The sequence below is a fragment of the Ranitomeya variabilis genome, chromosome 4, assembly GCF_051348905.1.
Source record: "Ranitomeya variabilis isolate aRanVar5 chromosome 4, aRanVar5.hap1, whole genome shotgun sequence".
NCBI lineage: Eukaryota > Metazoa > Chordata > Amphibia > Anura > Dendrobatidae > Ranitomeya > Ranitomeya variabilis.
In genome coordinates this window covers 280,802,649-280,827,111 of record NC_135235.1, presented here as the reverse complement: position 1 = coordinate 280,827,111, position 24,463 = coordinate 280,802,649, and the positions used below count along the sequence as shown (strand labels likewise).

The window sequence follows — 24,463 nt, the reverse complement described above, 5'->3', positions numbered from 1 at the left end:
AGAGCCCCTGATGTGCCTAAACATTGAAACTCCCTACAAGTGACACCATTTTGGAAAGTAGACCCCCTAAGGAACTTATCTAGATGTGTTTTGAGAGCTTTGAACCCCCAAGTGTTTCACTACAGATTATAACGCAGAGCCGTGAAAATAATTTTTTTTTTTTTTTCTCAAAAATGATTTTTTAGCCCCCAGCTTTGTATTTTTACAAGGGTAACAGAATAAATTGGACCCCAAAATTTGTTTTCCAATTTGTCCTGAGTACGCTGATACCCCATATGTGGGGGGGAACCACTGTTTGGGCGCATGACAGAGCTCGGAAGGGAAGGAGCGCCATTTGGAATGCAGACTTAAATGGATTGGTCAGCAGCCGTCACGTTGCATTTGCAGAGCCCCTGATGTACCCAAACAGTACAAACCCCCCACAAGTGACCCCATATTGGAAACTAGACCTCCCAAGGAACTTATCTAGATGTGTTTTGAGAACTTTGAACCCCCAAGTGTTTCACTAAAGTTTATAGCGCAAATCCGTGAAAATAAAAATTCTTTTTTTTTCACAAAAATGATTTTTTAGCCCCCAGTTTTGTATTTTCACAAGGGTAACAGGATAAATTGGACCCCAAAAGTTGTTGTCCAATTTGTCCTGAGTACGCTGATACCCCATATGTGGGGGGGAACCACTGTTTGGGTGCATGACAGAGCTCGGAAGGGAAGGAGCACCATTTGGAATGCAGCCTTAAATGGATTGGTCTGCAGGCGTCACGTTGCATTTGCAGAGCCCCTGATGTACCCAAACAGTACAAACCCCCCACAAGTGACCCCATATTGGAAACTAGACCTCCCAAGGAACTTATCTAGATGTGTTGTGAGAACTTTGAACCCCCAAGTGTTTCACTACAGTTTATAACGCAGAGCCGTGAAAATAAAACATCTTTTTTTTCCCACAAAAATGATTTTTAGCCCCCCAAATTTTTATTTTCCTAAGGATAACAAGAGAGCTTGGACCCCAGAAGTTGTTGTTCAATTTGTCCCGAGTACGCTGATAACACATATGTTGGGGTAAACCCCTTTTTGGGCGCACGGGAGAGCTCGGAAGGGAAGGAGCACTGTTTTACTTTTTCAACGCAGAATTGGCTGGAATTGAGATTGGACGCCATGTCGCGCTTGGAGAGCCCCTGATGTGCCTGGACAGTGGAAACTCCCCAATTCTACCTGAAACCCTAACCCAAACACACCCCTAACCCTAATCCCAACGGTAACCCTAACCACACCCCTAGCCCTGACACACCCATAATTCTAATCCCAACCCTAATCCAAACGTAAATGTAATCCAAACCCTAACCCTAACTTTAGCCCCAACCTTAACTTTAGCCCCAACCCTAACTTTAGCCCCAACCCTAACTTTACCTCCAACCCTAGCCCTAACCCTAACCCTACCCCTACCCCTAACCCTAAACGTGACTGAAATACGTGGCACTGAAATACGTGGCACTGAAATACGTGGCACTGAAATACGTGGCACTGAAATACGTGGCACTGAAATACGTGGCACTGAATTACGTGGCACTGAAATACGTGGCACTTAAATACGTGGCACTTAAATTCGTGGCACTGAAACACGTGGCACTGAAATACGTGGCACTGAAATACGTGGCACTTAAATACGTGGCACTTAAATACGTGGCACTGAAATATGTGATACGTGGCACTTAAATACGTGGCACTGAAACACGTGGCACTGAAACACGTGGCACTGAAATACGTGATACGTGGCACTGAAATACGTGGCACTGAAATACGTGGCACTGAAATACGTGGCACTGAAATATGTGATACGTGGCACTTAAATACGTGGCACTGAAATACGTGGCACTGAAATACGTGGCACTGAAATACGTGGCACTGAAATACGTGGCACTGAAATACGTGGCACTGAAATATGTGATACGTGGCACTTAAATACGTGGCACTGAAACACGTGGCACTGAAATACGTGATACATGGCACTGAAATACGTGGCACTGAAATACGTGGCACTGAAATACGTGGCACTGAAATACGTGGCACTGAAACACGTGCAACTGAAATACGTGGTACTAAAATATGTGGCACTGAAATACGTGATACGTGGCACTGAAATACGTGGCACTGAAACACGTGGCACTGAAATATGTGATACGTTGCCCTGAAATACATGGCACTGAAATACGTGGCACTGAAATACGTGGCACTGAAATACGTGGCACTGAAATACGTGGCACTGAAATACGTGGCACTGAAATACGTGGCACTGAAACACGTGCAACTGAAATACGTGGTACTAAAATATGTGGCACTGAAATACGTGATACGTGGCACTGAAATACATGGCACTGAAACACGTGGCACTGAAATATGTGATACGTTGCCCTGAAATACATGGCACTGAAATACATGGCACTGAAATACGTGGCACTGAAATACGTGGCACTGAAATACGTGGCACTGAAATACGTGGCACTGAAATACGTGGCACTATGACTGTCAGAAAATGTTCATTAAACGGTTAGGGGTGAGGTTAGGGGTAGAGTTAGGGTTAGGGTTTGGATCCCTTTATCACAATGATGGTGGTGGGTGGCTTTTCAGTGTGTTTTCTGTTTTTTTTTCGATAAAAATGCATGCGTTTTTAACGCAAACAAACGCATGTGCTTAAAAACGCAAGAAAATACTGCAGGTTGTATTTCTGAAAATTAACGCATGCAGAAAAAAACCGCATGCGTTTGAAAACGCGACCAAACGTGTACAAAAAAACCGCATGCGTTTTCAATGTTAAATATAGGGAAAAAACGCATGCGTTTTTTTGTGCAAAAAACGCTGCAGACAAAAACGCAAGTGTGAAACCAGCGACGCTTTTTATAGCAAAAAAGTTTTTGCGTCTCCACATTTTGAGAGCTATAATTTTTCCACATTTTGCTCCACAGAGTCATGTGAGGTCTTGTTTTTTGCGGGACGAGTTGACGTTTTTATTGGTAACATTTTCGGACACGTGACCGTTTTTGATCGCTTTTTATTCCGATTTTTGTGAGGCAGAATGACCAAAAACCAGCAATTCCTGAATTTCTTTTGGGAGAGGCGTTTATACCGTTCCGCGTTTGGTAAAATTGATAAAGCAGTTTTATTCTTCGGGTCAGTACGATTACAGCGATATCTCATTTATATCATTTTTTTATGTTTTGGCGCTTTTATACGATAAAAACTATTTTATAGAAAAAATAATTATTTTGGTATCGCTTTATTCTCAGGACTATAACTTTTTTATTTTTTTGCTGATGATGCTGTGTGGCGGCTTGTTTTTTGCAGGACAAGATGACGTTTTCAGTGGTACCATGGTTATTTATATATGTCTTTTTGATCGCGTGTTATTCCACTTTTTGTTCGGCGGTATGGTAATAAAGCGTTGTTTTTTGCCTCGTTTTTTTTTTTTTCTTACGGTGTTTACTGAAGGGGTTAACTAGTGGGGCAGTTTTATAGGTGGGGTCGTTACGGACGCGGCGATACTAAACATGTGTACTTTTATTGTTTTTTTTTTTTATTTAGATAAAGAAATGTATTTATGGGAATAATATTTTTTTTTTTTTTTTCATTATTTTGGAATATTTTTTTTAATTTTTTTTTACACATTTGGAAATTTTTTTTTTTACTTTTTTACTTTGCCCCAGGGGGGGACAATACAGATCGGTGATCTGTCAGTTTGCATAGCACTCTGACAGATCACCGATCTGCGAGAGGTGCAGGCTGCTTCACAGTGCCTGCTCTGAGCAGGCGTCTGTGAAGCCACCTCCCTCCCTGCAGGACCCGGATCCGCGGCCATCTTGGATCCGGGTCTGGAGCAGGCAGGGAGGGAGGTAAGACCCTCGCAGCAACGCGATCACATCGCGTTGCTGCGGGGGGCTCAGGGAAGCCCGCAGGGAGCCCCCTCCCTGCGCGATGCTTCCCTGCACCGCCGGCACATCGCGATCATGTTTGATCGCGGTGTGCCGGGGGTTAATGTGCCGGGAGCGGTCCGTGACCGCTCCTGGCACATAGTGCCGGATGTCAGCTGCGATATGCAGCCGACACCCGGCCGCGATCGGCCGCGCTCCCCCCGTGAGCGCGGCCGATCGGCTATGACGTACTATCCCGTCGGCGGTCATGGGGGCCCACCCCACCTCGACGGGATAGTACGTCGGATGTCAGGAAGGGGTTAAATAAGATCACTGTCAAATTTCAGTATCCTTTACCGCTGTTGTCTGACTTGTTTGCCCGGATTAAGGGTGCCAAGTGGTTCACCAAGATAGACCTTCGTGGTGCGTACAACCTTGTGCGCATTAAGCAAGGTGATGAATGGAAAACCGCATTCAATACGCCCGAAGGTCATTTTGAGTACTTGGTGATGCCTTTTGGGCTCTCCAATGCGCCTTCAGTTTTTCAGTCCTTTATGCATGACATTTTCCGGAAGTATCTGGATAAATTTTTGATTGTTTATCTGGATGATATTTTGGTTTTTTCTGATAATTGGGATTCGCATGTGGAGCAGGTCAGGTTGGTCTTTAAAATTTTGCGTGAAAATTCTTTGTTTGTCAAGGGCTCAAAGTGTCTCTTTGGTGTACAGAAATTTCCCTTTTTGGGGTTCATTTTTTCCCCTTCTGCTGTGGAGATGGACCCAGTCAAGGTCCGAGCTATTCTTGATTGGACTCAGCCCTCGTCAGTTAAGAGTCTTCAGAAGTTCTTGGGCTTCGCTAACTTCTACCGTCGTTTTATCGCTAATTTTTCTAGCATTGTGAAACCTTTGACGGATATGACCAAGAAGGGCTCCGATGTAGCTAACTGGGCTCCTGCTGCCGTGGAGGCTTTCCAGGAGTTGAAACGCCGGTTTACTTCAGCGCCTGTTTTGTGCCAGCCTGACGTCTCACTTCCCTTTCAGGTTGAGGTGGATGCTTCGGAGATTGGGGCAGGGGCCGTTTTGTCGCAGAGAGGCCCTGGTTGCTCTGTTATGAAACCTTGTGCCTTTTTCTCTAGGAAGTTTTCGCCTGCCGAGCGAAATTATGATGTGGGCAATCGGGAGTTGTTGGCCATGAAATGGGCATTTGAGGAGTGGCGTCATTGGCTCGAGGGTGCTAAGCATCGTGTGGTGGTCTTGACTGATCACAAAAATCTGATGTATCTCGAGTCTGCTAAACGCCTTAATCCGAGACAGGCCGCTGGTCATTGTTTTTCTCCCGCTTTGATTTTGTTGTCTCGTATTTACCAGGTTCAAAGAATGTGAAGGCCGATGCTCTTTCTAGGAGCTTTGTGCCTGATGCTCCTGGAGTCGCTGATCCTGTTGGTATTCTTAAAGATGGAGTTATCTTGTCAGCTATTTCTCCGGATCTGCGACGTGTGTTGCAGAGATTTCAGGCTGATAGGCCTGAGTCTTGTCCACCTGACAGACTGTTTGTCCCGGATAAGTGGACCAGCAGAGTCATTTCCGAGGTTCATTCCTCGGTGTTGGCAGGTCACCCGGGAGCTCGAGCTAAGCCTTGCTGTTCTCGTGCCAGCGGTTTGCTCTTGCCCTTGCCTGTCCCGAAGAGACCTTGGACACATATCTCCATGGATTTCATTTCTGATCTTCCGCTATCTCAGGGCATGTCCGTTATCTGGGTGATATGTGATCGCTTCTCCAAGATGGTCCATTTGGTTCCTTTGCCTAAGCTGCCTTCCTCTTCCGATCTGGTTCCTGTGTTTTTCCAGAACGTGGTTCGTTTGCACGGCATCCCTGAGAATATTGTGTCAGACAGAGGATCCCAGTTCGTTTCCAGGTTCTGGCGATCCTTTTGTAGTAGGATGGGCATTGATTTGTCGTTTTCGTCTGCTTTCCATCCTCAGACTAATGGACAGACGGAGCGAACCAATCAGACTTTGGAGGCTTATTTGAGGTGTTTTGTCTCTGCTGATCAGGACGATTGGGTGACATTCTTGCCGTTGGCTGAGTTTGCCCTTAATAATCGGGCTAGTTCCGCCACCTTGGTTTCGCCTTTTTTCTGCAACTCTGGTTTCCATCCTCGCTTTTCTTCGGGTCATGTGGAGCCTTCTGACTGTCCTGGGGTGGATTCTGTGGTGGATAGGTTGCAGCAGATCTGGAATCATGTGGTGGACAACTTGAAGTTGTCACAGGAGAAGGCTCAGCGCTTTGCCAACCGCCGCCGCGGTGTGGGTCCCCGACTACGCGTTGGGGATTTGGTATGGCTTTCTTCCCGCTTTGTTCCTATGAAGGTCTCCTCTCCCAAATTTAAACCTCGTTTTATTGGGCCTTACAAGATATTGGAAATCCTTAATCCTGTATCTTTTCGTCTGGATCTTCCTGTGTCGTTTGCTATTCACAATGTATTTCATAGGTCCTTGTTGCGGCGGTACATTGTGCCTGTAGTTCCTTCTGCTGAGCCTCCTGCTCCTGTGTTGGTTGAGGGCGAGTTGGAGTACGTGGTGGAGAAGATCTTGGATTCTCGCCTCTCCAGGCGGAGGCTTCAGTACCTGGTCAAGTGGAAGGGCTATGGTCAGGAGGATAATTCCTGGGTGGTCGCCTCTGATGTTCATGCGGCCGATTTAGTTCGTGCCTTTCATGCCGCTCATCCTGATCGCCCTGGTGGTCGTGGTGAGGGTTCGGTGACCCCTCACTAAGGGGGGGGTACTGTTGTGAATTTGCTTTTTGCTCCCTCTAGTGGTTACTAGTTTTTTGACTCTGGTTTTTCTGTCATTCCTTTTATTCGCACCTGGGTCGTTAGTTAGGGGTGTTGCTATATGTAGCTCCCTGGACCTTCAGTTCAATGCCTGGCAACGTAGTTATCAGAGCTAGTCTGCTGTGCTCTTGTCTACTGATCCTGGTTCCAGTTATATCAGCTAAGTCTGCCTTTTGCTTTTTGCTATTTGTTTTGGTTTTGTATTTTTGTCCAGCTTGTTCCAAATCTATATCCTGACCTTTGCTGGAAGCTCTAGGGGGCTGGTGTTCTCCCCCCGGACCGTTAGACGGTTCGGGGGTTCTTGAATTTCCAGTGTGGATTTTGATAGGGTTTTTGTTGACCATATAAGTTACCTTTCTTTATTCTGCTATCAGTAAGCGGGCCTCTCTGTGCTAAACCTGGTTCATTTCTGTGTTTGTCATTTCCTCTTACCTCACCGTCATTATTTGTGGGGGGCTTCTATCCAGCTTTGGGGTCCCCTTCTCTGGAGGCAAGAAAGGTCTTTGTTTTCCTCTACTAGGGGTAGCTAGATTCTCCGGCTGGCGCGTGTCATCTAGAATCAACGTAGGAATGATCCCCGGCTACTTCTAGTGTTGGCGTTAGGAGTAGATATATGGTCAACCCAGTTACCACTGCCCTATGAGCTGGATTTTTGTATTCTGCAGACTTCCACGTTCCTCTGAGACCCTCGCCATTGGGGTCATAACAGTCTACACTCTCTGCAGTCTGCGGCCGCTGCTTCAGTCTCTCATCGCGATCCAGTACCTCTTCCCCCTCCTCGTTTGGGAAAGCCCCCTAGATATAGCGGTGACCCCAAATTGTGTCGGGGTTTTTTGAACCAGTGCCGTCTACACTTCAAGCTCCTACACCAGCAATACCCATCAGATCGTGCTAAGGTGGCCTTCATTGTGTCTCATCTTGAGGGAGAGGCCCTATCTTGGGTAAACCCTTTGTGGGAGCGGGATGACCCGGTAGTTGCCAGTATACAGATTTTTTTGGACACATTCTGTAGGGTCTTTGATGAGCCTGGACGGGTGGCTTCAACCACCGAGTCTCTCTTTAACCTTCAACAGGGAAACCTTACTGTTGGACAATACGCTATCCGCTTTCAGACACTCTCCTCTGAGCTCGGGTGGAATAATGAGGCATTGGTAGGGGCTTTTTGGAGAGGGCTTTCGTCCAAGAGTAAGGATGAGCTCGCTGGTCGGGATACCCCTACTACCTTGGAGGATCTCATATCCCTGGCCACGCGTACTGATTTACGTTTCCAGGAACGCTCTCGGGAATTAGTCAGGGAGAGGAGATCCTTTAGGACTAATTGGGTACCTGGTCCTTCTCCGATCAAGTCTCCCGCTTCTCCCATTCCTGAACCTATGCAGGTGGATCGAGTTAAGTTATCTGAGCAGCGACGTAAAGAGAGGTTAGCACAGGGTTTGTGTCTCTACTGCGGAGGGGTTAATCATTTTCTGCGCTCTTGTCCAGAGAGGCCGGGAAACTCCTCCACCTAGGCCAGGTAAGGGAGGCTTTCCTAGGTGACCCAAATTCCTCTCTACCCCTAACTATTTCAGCTTTGATTTTTTTAGGTCTTGAGCGTAGATCTGTGGAGGCGTATGTGGACTCGGGTGCGGCTGGTAATTTCATTCGTGAGGAGGAGGTGAACAAGTTTCAGATACCAGTAGTTGCCCTGGAGAGTCAGTGTATAATTTCTGCAGTAGACGGCAAACTCTTACCGGATCCCATTACCGTGGTTACTCTCGAGTTGGAGATGCAGATTGGAGCTCTACACCGGGAGAGGATTGCATTTTATGTTTTGCCCAATCTGTCTCATGCTCTGCTCTTGGGTCTGCCCTGGCTCAGGTCGCATGAGCCAGTTCTTGATTGGCGTTCTGGAGAAATACTCCACTGGGGTCATGGTTGTCATGAACGTTGCCTGCAGTCCGTGTCATGAATCCCAATGGCTAGGGATAGCACAGGACAAGCAAAGTACAAATATATTACGGACGAGCTCTAGGGTGATGGAACCTGGGCTGACCGCTGCCCTACGCCTGACAAACGCAACTAGAGATAGCCAGGGAGCGTGCCTACGTTGGTTCTAGACGCCACGCACCAGCCTAAGAGCTAACTAGCACTGCAGAGAAAATAGGACCTCACTTGCCTCCAGCGGAATGAACCCCAAAAGATATAGTTGCCCCCCACATGTATTGACGGTGAAATGAGAGGAAGGCACACACATAGAGATGATATATATAGTTTTAGCAAATTGAGGCCCGCTGTAAACTAGAAAGCAGAACGATACAAAAGGGGACTGAGCGGTCAGCAAAAAACCCTAATCAAAAAAACCATCCTGAGATTACAAGAACCCATGTGCCAACTCATGGCACATGGGGAGAACCTCAGTCCACTAGAGCTACCAGCTAGCATAGAGACATAATAAGCAAGCTGGACAAAAAACCAAACAACTGAAAATCAGCACTTAGCTTATCCTGAAAGATCTGGGAGCAGGTAGGCAGGAACCAAACAGAGCACATCTAAATACATTGATAGCCGGCAAGGGAAATGACAGAAAGGCCAGGTAAAATAGGAAACACCCAGCCACCGATGGACAGGTGGAAACCAAAGGCCGCAACCCACCAAAGTCACCCAGTACCAGCAGTAACCACCAGAGGGAGCCCACAAACAGAATCCACAACAGTACCCCCCCCCTTGAGGAGGGGTCACCGAACCCTCACGAGAACCCCCAGGGCGATCAGGGTGAGCTCTATGGAAGGTGCGGACCAAATCAGTCGCATGAACATCGGAGGCGACCACCCAGGAATTATCCTCCTGACCATAACCCTTCCACTTAACCAAATACTGGAGTTTGCGTCTGGAAACACGAGAATCCAAGATCTTCTCAACAACATACTCCAATTCTCCCTCCACCAGCACCGGAGCAGGAGGCTCAACCGAAGGAACAACGGGCACCTCATACCTCCGCAACAACGACCGATGGAACACATTATGAATAGCAAACGATGCTGGGAGATCCAAACGAAAAGATACAGGGTTAAGAATCTCCGAGATCCTATAAGGACCGATGAACCGAGGCTTGAACTTAGGAGAAGAGACCTTCATAGGGACAAAACGAGAAGACAACCACACCAAATCCCCAACAAGAAGTCGGGGACCCACGCGGCGACGGCGATTAGCAAACTGCTGAGTCTTCTCCTGAGATAACTTCAAATTGTCCACCACCTGATTCCAAATCTGATGTAGCCTGTCCACCACCACGTCCACTCCAGGACAATCCGAAGGCTCCACCTGACCAGAGGAAAAACGAGGATGAAACCCCGAATTACAAAAAAAAGGAGAGACCAACGTGGCCGAACTAGCCCGATTATTAAGAGCAAATTCGGCCAGTGGCAAAAAAGCAACCCAGTCATCTTGATCAGCAGAAACAAAACACCTCAAATAAGTTTCCAAGGTCTGATTAGTTCACTCCGTCTGGCCATTCGTCTGAGGATGGAATGCAGACGAGAAAGACAAATCAATGCCCATCTTGGCACAAAACGTCCGCCAAAATCTAGACACAAACTGGGATCCCCTGTCAGAAACGATATTCTCCGGAATCCCATGCAAACGAACCACGTTCTGAAAAAATAAAGGGACCAACTCAGAGGAGGAAGGCAACTTAGGCAAGGGCACCAAATGAACCATCTTAGAAAAGCGGTCACACACAACCCAGATAACGGACATTTTCTGTGAAACCGGGAGATCAGAAATAAAATCCATGGAAATGTGCGTCCAAGGCCTCTTCGGGATGGGCAAGGATAACAACAACCCACTGGTCCGAGAACAGCAAGGCTTAGCTCGAGCACACACTTCACAAGACTGCACAAAGGTACGCACATCCCTAGACAAGGAAGGCCACCAAAAAGACCTGGCCACCAAGTCTCTAGTACCAAATATTCCAGGATGACCAGCCAACACAGAAGAATGGACCTCGGAGATGACTCTACTGGTCCAATCATCCGGAACAAACAGTCTTTCTGGTGGACAACGATCCGGTTTATCCACCTGAAACTCCTGCAATGCAAGTCGCAAGTCTGGGGATACGGCGGACAATATTACCCCATCCCTAAGGATACCAGTAGGCCCAGAGTCTCCAGGAGAGTCAGGCACAAAACTCCTGGAAAGAGCATCTGCCTTCACATTCTTTGAACCTGGCAGGTATGAAACCACGAAATTGAAACGAGAAAAAAACAACGACCAACGAGCCTGTCTAGGATTCAAATGCCTGGCAGACTCAAGGTAAATGAGATTCTTGTGATCAGTCAAGACCACCACACGATGTTTAGCACCCTCAAGCCAATGACGCCACTCCTCAAATGCCCACTTCATGGCCAAAAGCTCCCGATTACCCACATCATAATTGCGCTCGGCGGGCGAGAATTTTCTAGAGAAGAATGCACATGGCTTCATCACCGAGCCATTAGAACTTCTCTGTGACAAAACCGCCCCCGCTCCAATCTCGGAAGCATCAACCTCAACCTGAAAAGGAAGTGAAACATCTGGTTGACACAACACAGGAGCAGAAGAAAACCGGCGCTTAAGTTCCCGAAAGGCCTCCACGGCCGCAGGAGACCAATCAGCAACATCAGCACCCTTTTTAGTCAAATCAGTCAAAGGTTTAGCAATACTGGAAAAATTAGCAATGAACCGACGATAAGAATTAGCAAACCCCAAGAACTTCTGAAGGCTTTTAACAGATGTAGGTTGTGTCCAGTCACAAATCGCCTGAACCTTGACGGGATCCATCTCAATAGTAGAAGGAGAAAAAATGTACCCCAAAAAAGAAATCTTCTGGACTCTGAAGAGACACTTTGAGCCCTTGACAAACAGAGAATTGGCCCGCAGAACCTGAAACACCTTCCTGACCTGTAGAACATGAGACTCCCAGTCATCAGAAAACACCAAAATATCATCCAAATACACAATCATAAACTTATCCAGATATTCACGGAAAATATTGTGCATAAAGGACTGAAAGACTGACGGAGCATTGGAGAGTCCAAAAGGCATTACCAAATACTCAAAATGGCCCTCAGGCGTATTAAATGCGGTTTTCCACTCATCACCCTGTTTTATCCGCACCAGATTATACGCACCGCGAAGATCTATCTTAGTGAACCACCTAGCCCCCTTAATGCGAGCAAACAAATCAGTCAATAATGGCAATGGATACTGATACTTGACTGTAATCTTATTCAGAAGGCGATAGTCTATACAAGGCCTCAGGGAACCATCTTTTTTTGCCACAAAAAAAAAACCTGCTCCCAGAGGGGACGAAGATGGACGAATATGTCCCTTTTCCAAGGACTCCTTAATATAATTCCGCATAGCAGTATGCTCTGGCAGTGACAGATTAAATAAACGACCCTTAGGGAACTTACTGCCAGGAATCAATTCTATAGCACAGTCACAATCTCTATGTGGAGGGAGCGAATTGAGCTTAGGCTCCTCAAAAACATCCCTATAGTCAGACAAAAACGCAGGGATCTCAGAAGGAGTAGATGAAGCGATTGAAATCGGAGGTGCATCATCATGAACCCCCTGACATCCCCAGCTTAACACAGACATTGTTTTCCAGTCCAGGACAGGATTATGAGTTTGTAACCATGGCAGACCAAGCACTAGTACATCATGTAAATTATAAAGTACAAGGAAGCGAATCACCTCCTGATGAACGGGAGTCATGCGCATGGTCACTTGTGTCCAATACTGCGGTTTATTCATAGCTAATGGTGTAGAGTCAATTCCCTTCAGAGGAATAGGAACTTCCAGAGGTTCCAGACTAAAACCGCAGCGTTTAGCAAATGACCAATCCATAAGACTCAGGGCAGCGCCCGAATCCACATAGGCATCGACGGAAATGGAAGACAGTGAAAAAATCAGAGTCACAGACAAAATGAACTTAGGCTGCAGAGTACCAATGGCAAAAGATTTATCAACCCTTTTTGTGCGTTTAGAGCATGCTGATATAACATGAGCTGAATCACCACAATAGAAACACAAACCATTTTTCCGCCTATAATTTTGCCGTTCACTTCTGGACTGAATTCTATCACATTGCATAGTCTCAGGTGCCTGTTCAGAAGACACCGCCAACTGGTGCACGGGTTTGCGCTCCCGTAAACGCCGATCAATCTGAATGGCCATAGCCATAGACTCATTCAGACCTGTAGGCGTAGGGAACCCCACCATAATATCCTTAATGGCCTCAGAAAGACCATTTCTGAAGTTTGCAGCCAGGGCGCACTCATTCCACTGAGTAAGCACCGACCATTTCCGAAACTTCTGACAATATATCTCCGCTTCATCATGCCCCTGAGAGAGGGCTAATAAAGCCTTTTCAGCCTGAATCTCCAGGTTAGGTTCCTCATAGAGCAATCCCAATGCCAGAAAAAACGCATCCACACTGAGCAATGCAGGATCCCCTGGTGCCAATGCAAATGCCCAATTCTGAGGGTCGCCCCGCAGGAAAGATATTACAATCTTGACCTGTTGAGCAGGGTCTCCAGAGGAGCGAGATTTTAAAGAAAGAAACAATTTACAATTGTTCCTGAAATTCAGGAAGGTAGATCTATCTCCAGAAAAGAACTCTGGAATAGGAATTCTAGGTTCAGACATGGGAGTGTGAACAACAAAATCCTGTATGTTTTGAACTTTTGCCGCGAGATTACTCAGGCTGGAAGCCAAACTCTGGACATCCATGTTAAACAGCTAAGATCAGAGCCATTCAAGGGTTAAGAGGAGGTAAGAAGCAGCTAGACAGCAATTAAGGGCTAGGCAGCAAAACTCTGAAGGGAAAAAAAAAAAAAAAAAAATTTCCCTTAAACACTTCTCTTTCTCCTGCTTCAGCCCAAACAATTAACACTTTGTGGGCCGGCTATACTGTCATGAATCCCAATGGCTAGGGATAGCACAGGACAAGCAAAGTACAAATATATTACGGACGAGCTCTAGGGTGATGGAACCTGGGCTGACCGCTGCCCTACGCCTGACAAACGCAACTAGAGATAGCCAGGGAGCGTGCCTACGTTGGTTCTAGACGCCACGCACCAGCCTAAGAGCTAACTAGTACTGCAGAGAAAATAGGACCTCACTTGCCTCCAGCGGAATGAACCCCAAAAGATATAGTTGCCCCCCACATGTATTGACGGTGAAATGAGAGGAAGGCACACACATAGAGATGATATATATAGTTTTAGCAAATTGAGGCCCGCTGTAAACTAGAAAGCAGAACGATACAAAAGGGGACTGAGCGGTCAGCAAAAAACCCTAATCAAAAAAACCATCCTGAGATTACAAGAACCCATGTGCCAACTCATGGCACATGGGGAGAACCTCAGTCCACTAGAGCTACCAGCTAGCATAGAGACATAATAAGCAAGCTGGACAAAAAACTAAACAACTGAAAATCAGCACTTAGCTTATCCTGAAAGATCTGGGAGCAGGTAGGCAGGAACCAAACAGAGCACATCTGAATACATTGATAGCCGGCAAGGGAAATGACAGAAAGGCCAGGTAAAATAGGAAACACCCAGCCACCGATGGACAGGTGGAAACCAAAGGCCGCAACCCACCAAAGTCACCCAGTACCAGCAGTAACCACCAGAGGGAGCCCACAAACAGAATCCGCAACAAGTCCGTCTCTCATCCAGGTCTTCCTCAAATGGCCGTCAATCTTCCCAGTCTTCCTGCGGCCTTTCACTCGTTTGCCGATGTCTTTGATAAGAAGGAGGCGGAGTCCCTTCCACCACATCGAACCTATGACTGCCCTATCGAGCTAATTCCTGGAGTTGCTCTTCCCAAGGGTAGAACCTATCCGTTGTCTCCGGCGGAGACCTTGTCTATGTCTGAGTACATCCAAGAGAATTTGGCTAAGGGATTCATCCGGAAGTCCTCTTCTCCGGCTGGAGCCTGTTTTTTCTTCGTCCGGAAGAAAGATGGATCCCTTCGGCCTTGTATTGACTACCGAGGTCTGAATGCCATCACGGTCAAGAATAGATATCCTCTTCCGCTGATTCCTGAACTCTTCGACTGACTGAGAGGAGCCCGAATCTTTTCCAAACTAGATTTGAGAGGGGCCTATAATTTGGTTCGAATACGCGCTGGAGACGAGTGGAAGACCGCCTTTAACACTTGGGATGGTCATTATGAATACCTCGTCATGCCCTTTGGTCTCTGTAACGCTCCAGCAGTCTTCCAGGAGTTCGTAAATGAGATCTTCCGTGACCTATTGTATTCCTGCGTGGTAGTATACCTTGATGACATCCTTATTTTTTCGCCCGACCTATCCTCCCACAGGAGGAGTGTCCGTCTGGTCCTACAACGACTCCGGGAGAATCGTCTTTACGCCAAAATCGAGAAGTGTTTGTTTGAACAGACTTCCTTGCCCTTCTTGGAGTATATTATTTCTGACGTGGGGTTTAAGATGGATCCTGAGAAATTGTCTGCCGTACTCAAGTGGCCCCGTCCTTTTGGAGTTAAGGCCATCCAACGGTTTTTGGGCTTCGCAAATTATTATAGACAATTCGTTCCGCATTTCTCTATAGTGACCAAGCCTCTCGTCGCTCTTACCCGGAAAGGAGCAAAACCTCACGTTTGGCCTCCGGAGGCTGAAGACGCCTTTCTTGCCTTAAAACAGGCCTTTGCTTCCGCTCCAGTTCTTCATTGACCAGTGGCCAGCAGGCCCTTCTTCCTTGAGGTGGATGCCTCCTCTTCGGGAGCCGGAGCGGTACTCTCCCAGAAATCACTCTCTGGACGTCTGGTTCCTTGTGGGTTCTTCTCAAAGTCATTTTCTCCCGCGGAATGCAATTATTCAATTGGAGACCGAGAGTTACTGGCTATAAAGATGGCTCTACAGGAGTGGCGTCATCTCTTGGAGGGGGCCATTCATCCCTTTATGATTTTCACTGACCACAAGAACTTAGCCTACATTCAATCCGCTCAGAGACTCAATTCCAGGCAAGCCAGATGGTCTTTGTTCTTTTCTCGTTTTGATTTTAAACTTCATTTTCGGCCCGGAGTTAAGAATTCTAAAGCGGATGCACTTTCCCGGTCCTTGCAATCTCCCGAGAAGGAAGAGGATCCTTCACATATTATTGATCCCGCCAGACTCGTCATGGTAGCTCCTTCAAATCTCCTCTCTGTTCCACCAGGCAGAACTTTCGTCCCGTGTGATAAGAGAACAGAGGTTTTGCGTTGGGGACATTCTTCCAAGATTGCTGGACATGTCGGTACCAAGAAGACTCTTGCTCTTCTTTCCCGGTATTACTGGTGGCCGTCTCTTCGACAAGATACTTCGGATTTTGTAGCCTCCTGCATAACTTGTGCAAGAAACAAAGTACCGAGAGAGTTGCCTTCTGGTCTCTTGCATCCTTTACCCGTTCCCGAAGCTCCTTGGCAACAAATAGCCATGGATTTCATTACAGATCTGCCTCGTTCCTCTGGATGCACAACCATCTTTGTGGTGGTGGATCGGTTCTTCAAGATGGCCCATTTCATTCCCTTGCCTGGATTACCCTCAGCTCCGGAATTGGCAAGAATCTTCATCCATCAGATCTTCAGATTACATGGACTTCCTCAACGAATCGTGTCAGATCGAGGGGTCCAATTTACTTCCAGATTCTGGAGAGCTCTCTGTAAGCTCTTAGGCATATCTCTGGATTTTTCCTCCGCCTATCATCCTCAGACCAACGGGCAAGTAGAACGGATAAATCAAGTTTTGACTTCCTACCTACGCAACTTTACCAACGCCCATCACGATGATTGGGTAACTCTTCTTCCTTGGGCTGAGTTTGCTCATAACAATCATTCCAGTGAGGCTACTTCCAAATCTCCGTTCTTTGTGGTCTCTGGTCTGAATCCGGGAGTACCCCTTCCTATATCTTCTCCTTCTGGTGTCCCTGCTGCGGATGCTCTTTCTTCGGAATTTTCCCAAATTTGGAAGGAGACCAAGGAGGCCCTCGTACGGGCCGCAGACCAGATGAAGAGACATGCTGACAAGAGGAGGAGGGATCTTCCTCCGTATCATCCTGGTGACAAGGTCTGGCTTTCGACCAAGCATATCCACTTGAAGATTCCTTCTTACAAGTTGGGTCCCCGATACATCGGTCCCTTCGAGATTTTGGGTCGTATTAACAACGTGGCATATAAATTGAGGTTGCCGGCTTCGCTCCGAGTCCCTAACGCCTTCCATGTCTCGCTCTTGAAACCTCTCATCCTTAATCGATTTTGCCCAGCACTGCTTGAATCCCCTCAGCCTTTTGGCATCGATAATGATTTTGAAGTAAGAGATATTCTGGCTATGAAGAGGGTTAGAGGAAGAGTCTTCTATCTTATTGATTGGAAGGGATTTAGTCCTGAGGAGAGGTCTTGGGAACCTAGGGAGAATGTTAACGCTCCACGGATTCTGAAAAGATTCTTGGCCAACCTCGGTAGGGGGAGTCTTAGAAGGGGGGGTACTGTCATACCGGCCGTCTCTGATGCTGCGGCCGCTTCCTCCGTCGGCTCCTCCCGCTGCGTCCCCGTCCACCGCTCTGGGCATCGCGCTGGTTCCTCGGTCCCTCTTCCTGCTGCTGGGGGTTTTCAGCGTGGTGTCCGTGCTTCCTCCTTCCTCTGTCCGGCGTCTGCTCCGCACATGCGCCTTAGGTCGAGGGCGTGCGCTCTTCCCTCTTCTTAACCCCTTCCGCGTCCTCTCTGCTCCTGGGCCCTCCAATCAGGTAACTCCTTGGGCTTTATCAGACGTCTCCTCCATAATGGAGGCGCCTGATTATTGTGTGCAGTTTGTACTCAGTTTTGGGCCTTGTCTGTTCTTACTCCTTGCCCGCTCTCGTCTAGTTTTCACTCTCAGGCTATTTTCCTGTGTTGTCCTCCTGTCTCCTTCCCTGACCTAGTCCAGTCTCCTGTGTTCCGTTCTCTGCTTCCCGTTTCCTTCCCATACAGTCCTGTTTGTTCCCCTCTCCTCTCTCCCGTCCACCCTCTCCAGTCTCTTCCAGAGCCGACCCTCTTGGTACCGGCTGTTGCGGTATTTGACCCCCTCGGGCCTGCTCCCCACTATCCCTGTATAGGGGTTGTCCATCCCAGGTACGCTCGTTCTTGGGTGCGTCAGTACCGTGACCCAGAGGGTCGACTCTCTCTTCGTGCATCCCTGACGTCACATTCATTTTTTGCTCCCTTTCTTCCAAGTGCCATCATCCAATATAAATGTCAGATGTTAGAGTGTATAGAGCCGATGGTTTGTGCAGCAGGTTTTAAACATTGAGTTTTTCATTATTCAATCCGTTACTGTATACTGTACACATTGTAGGTAATTTGCCTTCTACAAGTTTTTCTGCAAATCAAAAAAATAAAAGGTGAGGTCATGATTCCTTCGCTCAGTGTGTCTTGGACGCAGTGAGAGACAGTTCAGTCATGCAATCTAGTGCAGGGGTGTGCTGAGCTGTCAGTATTTTGATAGCTCAGCCGTCCAATCTGAGACTGGGAAGTCCTGAGCTTTCTTCAGGTGCTCCCTGTTCTAAATGACTACCCAGCTATTTAACTAAGCTGTCAGCCCCAGATCTCTGCCAATTGTAGCATTTGCTCTGTGGTGCTCTCTTTGTTGATCCATTACTACCTGACCTTGGACCTCGTTCTGACCATCCACTTGCCTAGCCCCTTTTCTCTGATCCTCTATCTTCCTGATATTCTGACCTCAGACCGTGACCTGACTTTACCTTTGTCTTTTCCCTTTTCTTTACTAGATGCTCTCTTGATATCTAACTCCGGAATGTTTGACAACCCTGCCTCATGGCTTGTCTGTGAGTAGTGACTAGCATCACAGGTGAACAATAAAATGGTACCAACCCGAACATTAAAGAAAACCTGTTACTAGGATTTTATACCCCAAACTAATGATATGTATGTGCAGGTATTCCAAAGCTAATTAATTCCTTTCTTTTGCTGTAGAAATCCGTTTTGCTGTTTTAGAGAAATTCATAGTTGAAATTGTATGCTAATGAGATGCAAGTGTAGTGGGTGTGATCTGCACTTACAGCTCTCCTGCCTCTCTCCTTATTCCCTGCCCTCTGCCTGCCTCCATTCTCTAGGTCACTTACATTTCAGTTCTAGGTCACTTACATTTCAGTGTCCTCTCAGTCATAGACAGGAGGCAAGCAGTGGGCGGGGAACAGGAATAGAGGCAGTCTCAAATCATGGAGAGCCAACATATTTTAAGGGCACAAAGCAAAACCATTATGAATTTTAAAGATTATAGGTAATACATATCAGCAGCCTAGAATACAAATATGAAGACGACTGACTTGTAAGACTTATGTTTCTAGTATGCTTCACTTTAGAAATTGTCTCTGATTGCTGAAGGAAGAGAACAGCTATGGGCTAGGACAATTGTTATAATTTTCTTGTCCATTACTCTTTAATTAGAGGAATGGCAAAGAAAATTAAGATTGTATGCTGAACAGGCGTATCTTGTCGAACAAAAACAAGAAAAGTGACCACTGTCTTCCAAGTCACAGCAAAAAATGCAAATGGAGTTGATCCCACTCCCAAAGGTAAAATGCAGAAATGACAGCAGAGTCTTGCACAGACTTTGTCGTAGAGATTGAGATTCAGCAACCAAGCGAGTCTACTTCCAAGGAGTTTCTGGATTTCAGAACAGGTTATACTTTCTTTCTTATTATGCTAAAACTTCAGCATATACCAAAAAGTCCAACAATAGTAAAGCACTGCAATACAGAGTTTCCTTCTGCAAGGTATCTTATTGTACTTATAAAAGATCCATAAAAAATAGCATATAAAATATAAAGTAAAGCTGAACTCAAGTTTCACCACTGCGGCTTCTTCCTAGGTATGGCTAGCTTTGAACTCCACCTTGTATTTCTACTAAACATCCATGTCTACCCCAAACACATGAATAATTGTATCAAGATTGTATGCTACCCATAGGTCACCTTTTTGATTGAGACAACTGTTAACAACCAAACACCGATTGCAATGTAGATCTGGAGGACAAGAGGATCCTTTATCGGCCAAGGCTGTGGCACCATTGTAAACTAAAAAAAAATTGCCCACAGGGTTAGAGATGAGTGAATCGATTTGCAGGTCCCTGGTCCAGCGGCCACGTTAGTAGTCTGTGGCCGCCGGATGGAAACCAAGTGAACCTCCTCCTACCTTTTGGAATTTGTTTTTTTCTGATTTGTAGGCCAGGCACTATGTCACTGTTGCAGAGTGTACACATATGATGTCATATCAGAACTACTAGTCAGAAGATGCATTGAGGACGCCGGCAGTTAACAGTCAGTCCGTAGGGTTACAAATGGTGACAATGGACTACTCACAACTTCCACTGGATCAGTGTCTTCCAATTGATTCACTGATCTCTACCTAGAGTCTATTTTGTATCAATTGATTTTTAAATGCCGGATTAGATAGACCAATGTTGACCAAACCAACTGATTTTGTCACGACCATCCAATGTATTTGAGGATTTCCTGACTCTTTCCAGACAAATTATGACAGAGGTTAGAAGGTTTAGCCATGTTGATTTTCAAATAGTTTTGCTCTTCTCAGAGATAAGTTGCCACCAGAGAAATCCCGCCACCTGATATGTATGGGCACCTTAAAGCCCAATCATGATAGGTCCTGTTCGTACATTGACAAGAAGAAAATTTGCACTTTTTATTGGGCTTAACAACTTTTCTTCCAACGACAATTAAGGCCATCATACACATTAGATTAAAGAAGTATTCCCAACATTAAAAGTTAGCAGATATCTAAAAAATATGTGGTAACTTGTGGATCGATGGTCGTCTGACTGCTGGGCCACCACCAAGTCCAAGAATGGGGCTCTGAAGTGCCTCATCTGAATAGAACAGTAGACACAGATGCACATCATCACTCCATTCATTGTCTAAGGGACTGAACCAATCCATGAGTTATCACCTTTTTGGATAGGTATCAACTTGAAATGATGGGAATAAGCCTTAAAAGTTGGTTCAATTTGCCAATTTTGGTGGGACCTGCCTACAATCTAATGTGTACGTGGGCCGCTCAACTGTTTCCCATAGAGTTATCTGGTAGCAACTTACTCCATTATTTAGAAACACATGAATTCACGGCCGGGCGTCCATATGTATGGAATAGTTGGGATTTGTCTAGTCAACAGTTGTCAAAGGTCTGACACCTTAAGAGTACAGTAAGAGAAAAAAAAGTTTCTCCACCTTCTCCTTTCTGAAAATTCGGGAAAATCAGACCACACTCAGATGTTAACTGAATGCAGTCTGATTTTTTCATGGACCCAATGACTTGCATTGTTGATTTTGATCCAACCCTCGGATCGAAATTGGTATTGTTTCCGATATTTTCTTTGAACTTCTCTGTCCGCAAAAAATTACAGACGTGTGAATGACCCTATAGGCTTTGACTACTGTAAAAATCTCGGAAAGTCCTTATACCGGGTCATTGGATGGAGTCATCAGCATAAAAATACGTGTTCTCATGTAACTGGAAACATATTTGCAGCTAGAACACTGATGGAATTTACAACCTATGTTAGTTTTACAGGTCTGAGAGTGTTTAAATGAAAACTACAACAGGAATCATTGATCCCTATAGAAGCCTTCACGGATCTCGTGTGGAAAAGATCGCAGGGACCATTAATCATTCATTTTGGCGGGATTATTCTTCCCAATCATTGGTGAGCGTAGATAAAGAAAAAATGTTGCATGTAACATTTTGGCCTTTAGTACTTTTTTTTTGTGTAAATGTCAATTTCAATGCTTTCATAGGGATCAATGATTAATGATCCCCATTTCCTGTTCTATGCCAGGTCAGCTTCCAGTTCTGCAACTGAACTAACATACGGCATACACCGCAGTGTGAATAAGCCTCAAGGGAAGAGCATTCTGCGCGGCTCTGTAGCCGGACTAGGCTGGAATGTGAGCAAAACAACCACATATGGTACCTAAGCGCTGGCTCAACAGAAATACATCTATTATATACCCCATAAAGATATTCCAAGCTCCACTTCCTAAAGTGATACTCAAAACTACAAAGGTAAATATTTTAATATACCTGAATACTGCAAAAATAACAGTAGAGCAATGTTTCAGTTGTCTGATCACCTTTCTTCACCCATATGTCTCTTTAAGGGGTGTATAGAGGCCAGTAGTCATAAAACATACCCTTGAGTGCTCAGCTGCATTTCTAAGTTTATGAGGATCTGCTGACGATAAATTGTATGCAGCTCAGATGCCCATGAATATTAAAGATTTAGGGTACATTCTCACAATCAGTATTACTAGCGTTCTGGATGCTGCATTTTACAGTACAAGCACAGTGGATGGGATTAGAAGACATCCCATGCCCACTGTGTATCTTTTTTTAAGCTGTGTAAACTCACCTGCGATACCGGTTTCTGAGCAGCAGCATATCAATTCCCAGTTTTCTTTCCAGAATTTCCCTATAGACTTGCATTACATACGGAAAATCCACAGTTAAAAAAAGCACATGCATTGTAAGAGTGTTTACATAGGTGTTTTTGGCCTTGTTTAACCTAATAAATAAATGATTTTAAAAAATTTTGATTTTTTTTTTTTTTATAACCAGCCAAGGTAAAGCAAACAGCTGCAGGCTGATATTATCAGGTTGGGAAAGTCCCTGGTTATTGGGCCCTCCCCAGTCTAATAATACCAGCTCGCAGCCAACCTAGAATTGGCGCATCGCATGAGATCCACCAATTCTGGCGCTTTGCCCAGGTCTTCCCATTTGCCCTGGTGTGGTGGCAATCAGGGTAATGGTAGTTGGGGTTGATGTCAACTGTGATTTGCCATAGAGCTTGAAAAACCTACTCTGAAGCTGGCTGGATTTCTGGGTTCCTTCAGCCTCATTGCTGACTGCCACTTTTATCATTTCCAGCAATACTGTGCAATACTCTAAGTGATCAGACGATCTCAAAACGACTACAAATATTAAAAAGTGTTAAAAAATATACAAAAAAGCTAAAAAAATTATAGACATTCATTCCCTCGTTTTCTCTCTCTCCATTAAAAATAAAGAAACGAAAACATAAACATATTTAGTTTCACCATGTCCATAAAAGTCTGTTCTATCAAAATACAAAATTAATCAACCCATACAGTCGATGCTCGAAAAGAGAAAAAGAAAAATCAAAACACCAGCGGAAAACAGATCCCTAAAATAATGCAAGAAAAAAATAAATCAAAATCGGTATCATGGTAAAATAAATGGTGTCCTTCAAAACTACAAGTCATCCAGCAAAACACAAGCTATGATACAGCGATGTCGTTGGAAAGACAAAAAAATTATGGCTCTTAGATGAAGGAAAGGAAAAACGTAAAAGTAAAAATGAAAATTGGCAGCGTCTTTAAGAGGTTAAAAAACAAAATTAGTAATTTTGCAATTTTCACACTGGCCACTGGGGCTATTTTTATACTCATACTTCGCATCATGAAAAATTTTCAGCAGGCTCATCATAATCAGAGGCAGGTTTACAATGACAGGCAACACCTCTATACATAGCTGGTAACACAGGATCCACCAATCACAGCTCCCCTCCTCCCCCTCCCTTCACAATGACCTTTGCACATGCTCATTAAATGCATCAATACAAAAGGTCAAAGTCTGTCCATTGTAACTAATGTACATGTTGATTTCCTGAAACAACAGGAAGTAAGAGTTTAAAAAATGCCCCAGTGGTCGGTGTGAAAATGACATGATTTCTAATTTTTATTTTTAATAAAGATTGTGATATGCAAAAAAAAATGCTAAAAAATAAATAAATATATATTTAACACAAAAATCTGATTAAACAATAGGTCATTTTCTGATGACACATTCCCTTTAGTGTCGGGCAACACACAGGACTGGTAAATGGCACAGATAGAAGGAATAACGGCAGAAAAGAACATGGATTCTTCTCCTTGTATCAGTGTAGGCGCAGAAAACATTTGAAAACATATTTTAGTTCTTTCTTTAAATGTCTTTGGCATTGAATTTTTTTTTACATTTTTTTAATAACAGGTGTGACATGCTCGCGGTGTTATAGACGTCTCCATCTGTTCTGTCACACACACTGTGCCGATTCCAGGAACATGCCAGCAAAATATTGTAAAGAAATTAGAGCGCTTAATGAATAAATACTGTCATTAAATGCACAATAGGAGAACTGTTTTTCTGCACTTTTGTGGCAATTTTGCTTTGTCTATAATAAAGGGAGCCTGCAGTTATTAAATTATAATGTTGGAGGAGATCAGATTGTATTGTCGTTTGGAATATTATATAGACACAGGATTGTGATTGTCTGGTGAGAGCGGAAATAACTCGAGCAACGAGGCATCAGCTGGAGTAAGAAACAATAATGGAGCTGCATGGTTTTAAAGGACTGCTTTTAAAATGGAATTTTAGGCAAATTTTGCAAATACTGGAAAAGTAAACCTGTCAAAACTACAGTAACCCAACCGTCAAGTTTTGAAAACAATTGACAGGTTGGATGTTCAATGATTTCCATAAAAATCACACCTGCAAAAAGGTGAACCCCACCGGTCACTTATGCCGAGATGCAAACAATATTAAAAGCTGTCGAGACGTCATGTTAAATCCTCATATGAAACAAAATCTGAGCAACTAAATATAATAACCAAACAATAATAATATTATAAAGTAAAACTGAA

At 45.2% G+C, this 24,463-nt stretch overlaps 1 long non-coding RNA gene across 2 annotated transcripts in view; it reads left to right on the top strand.

Moving 5' to 3' along the window:
• Positions 1-24,150, top strand: part of LOC143768826 (uncharacterized) — a 68,965-nt gene extending 44,815 nt beyond the window's left edge. The window contains exons 2-4 of one of the 2 annotated variants that reach the window (XR_013214056.1): positions 21,336-21,468; positions 21,601-21,827; positions 23,814-24,150. This is a non-coding gene — a long non-coding RNA (uncharacterized LOC143768826). Of the gene's footprint in view, positions 1-21,335; positions 21,469-21,600; positions 21,828-23,608 lie in introns of both variants that reach the window. The other variant, XR_013214055.1, reaches the window with a different exon arrangement.
• Positions 24,151-24,463: the final 313 nt, after the last annotated feature.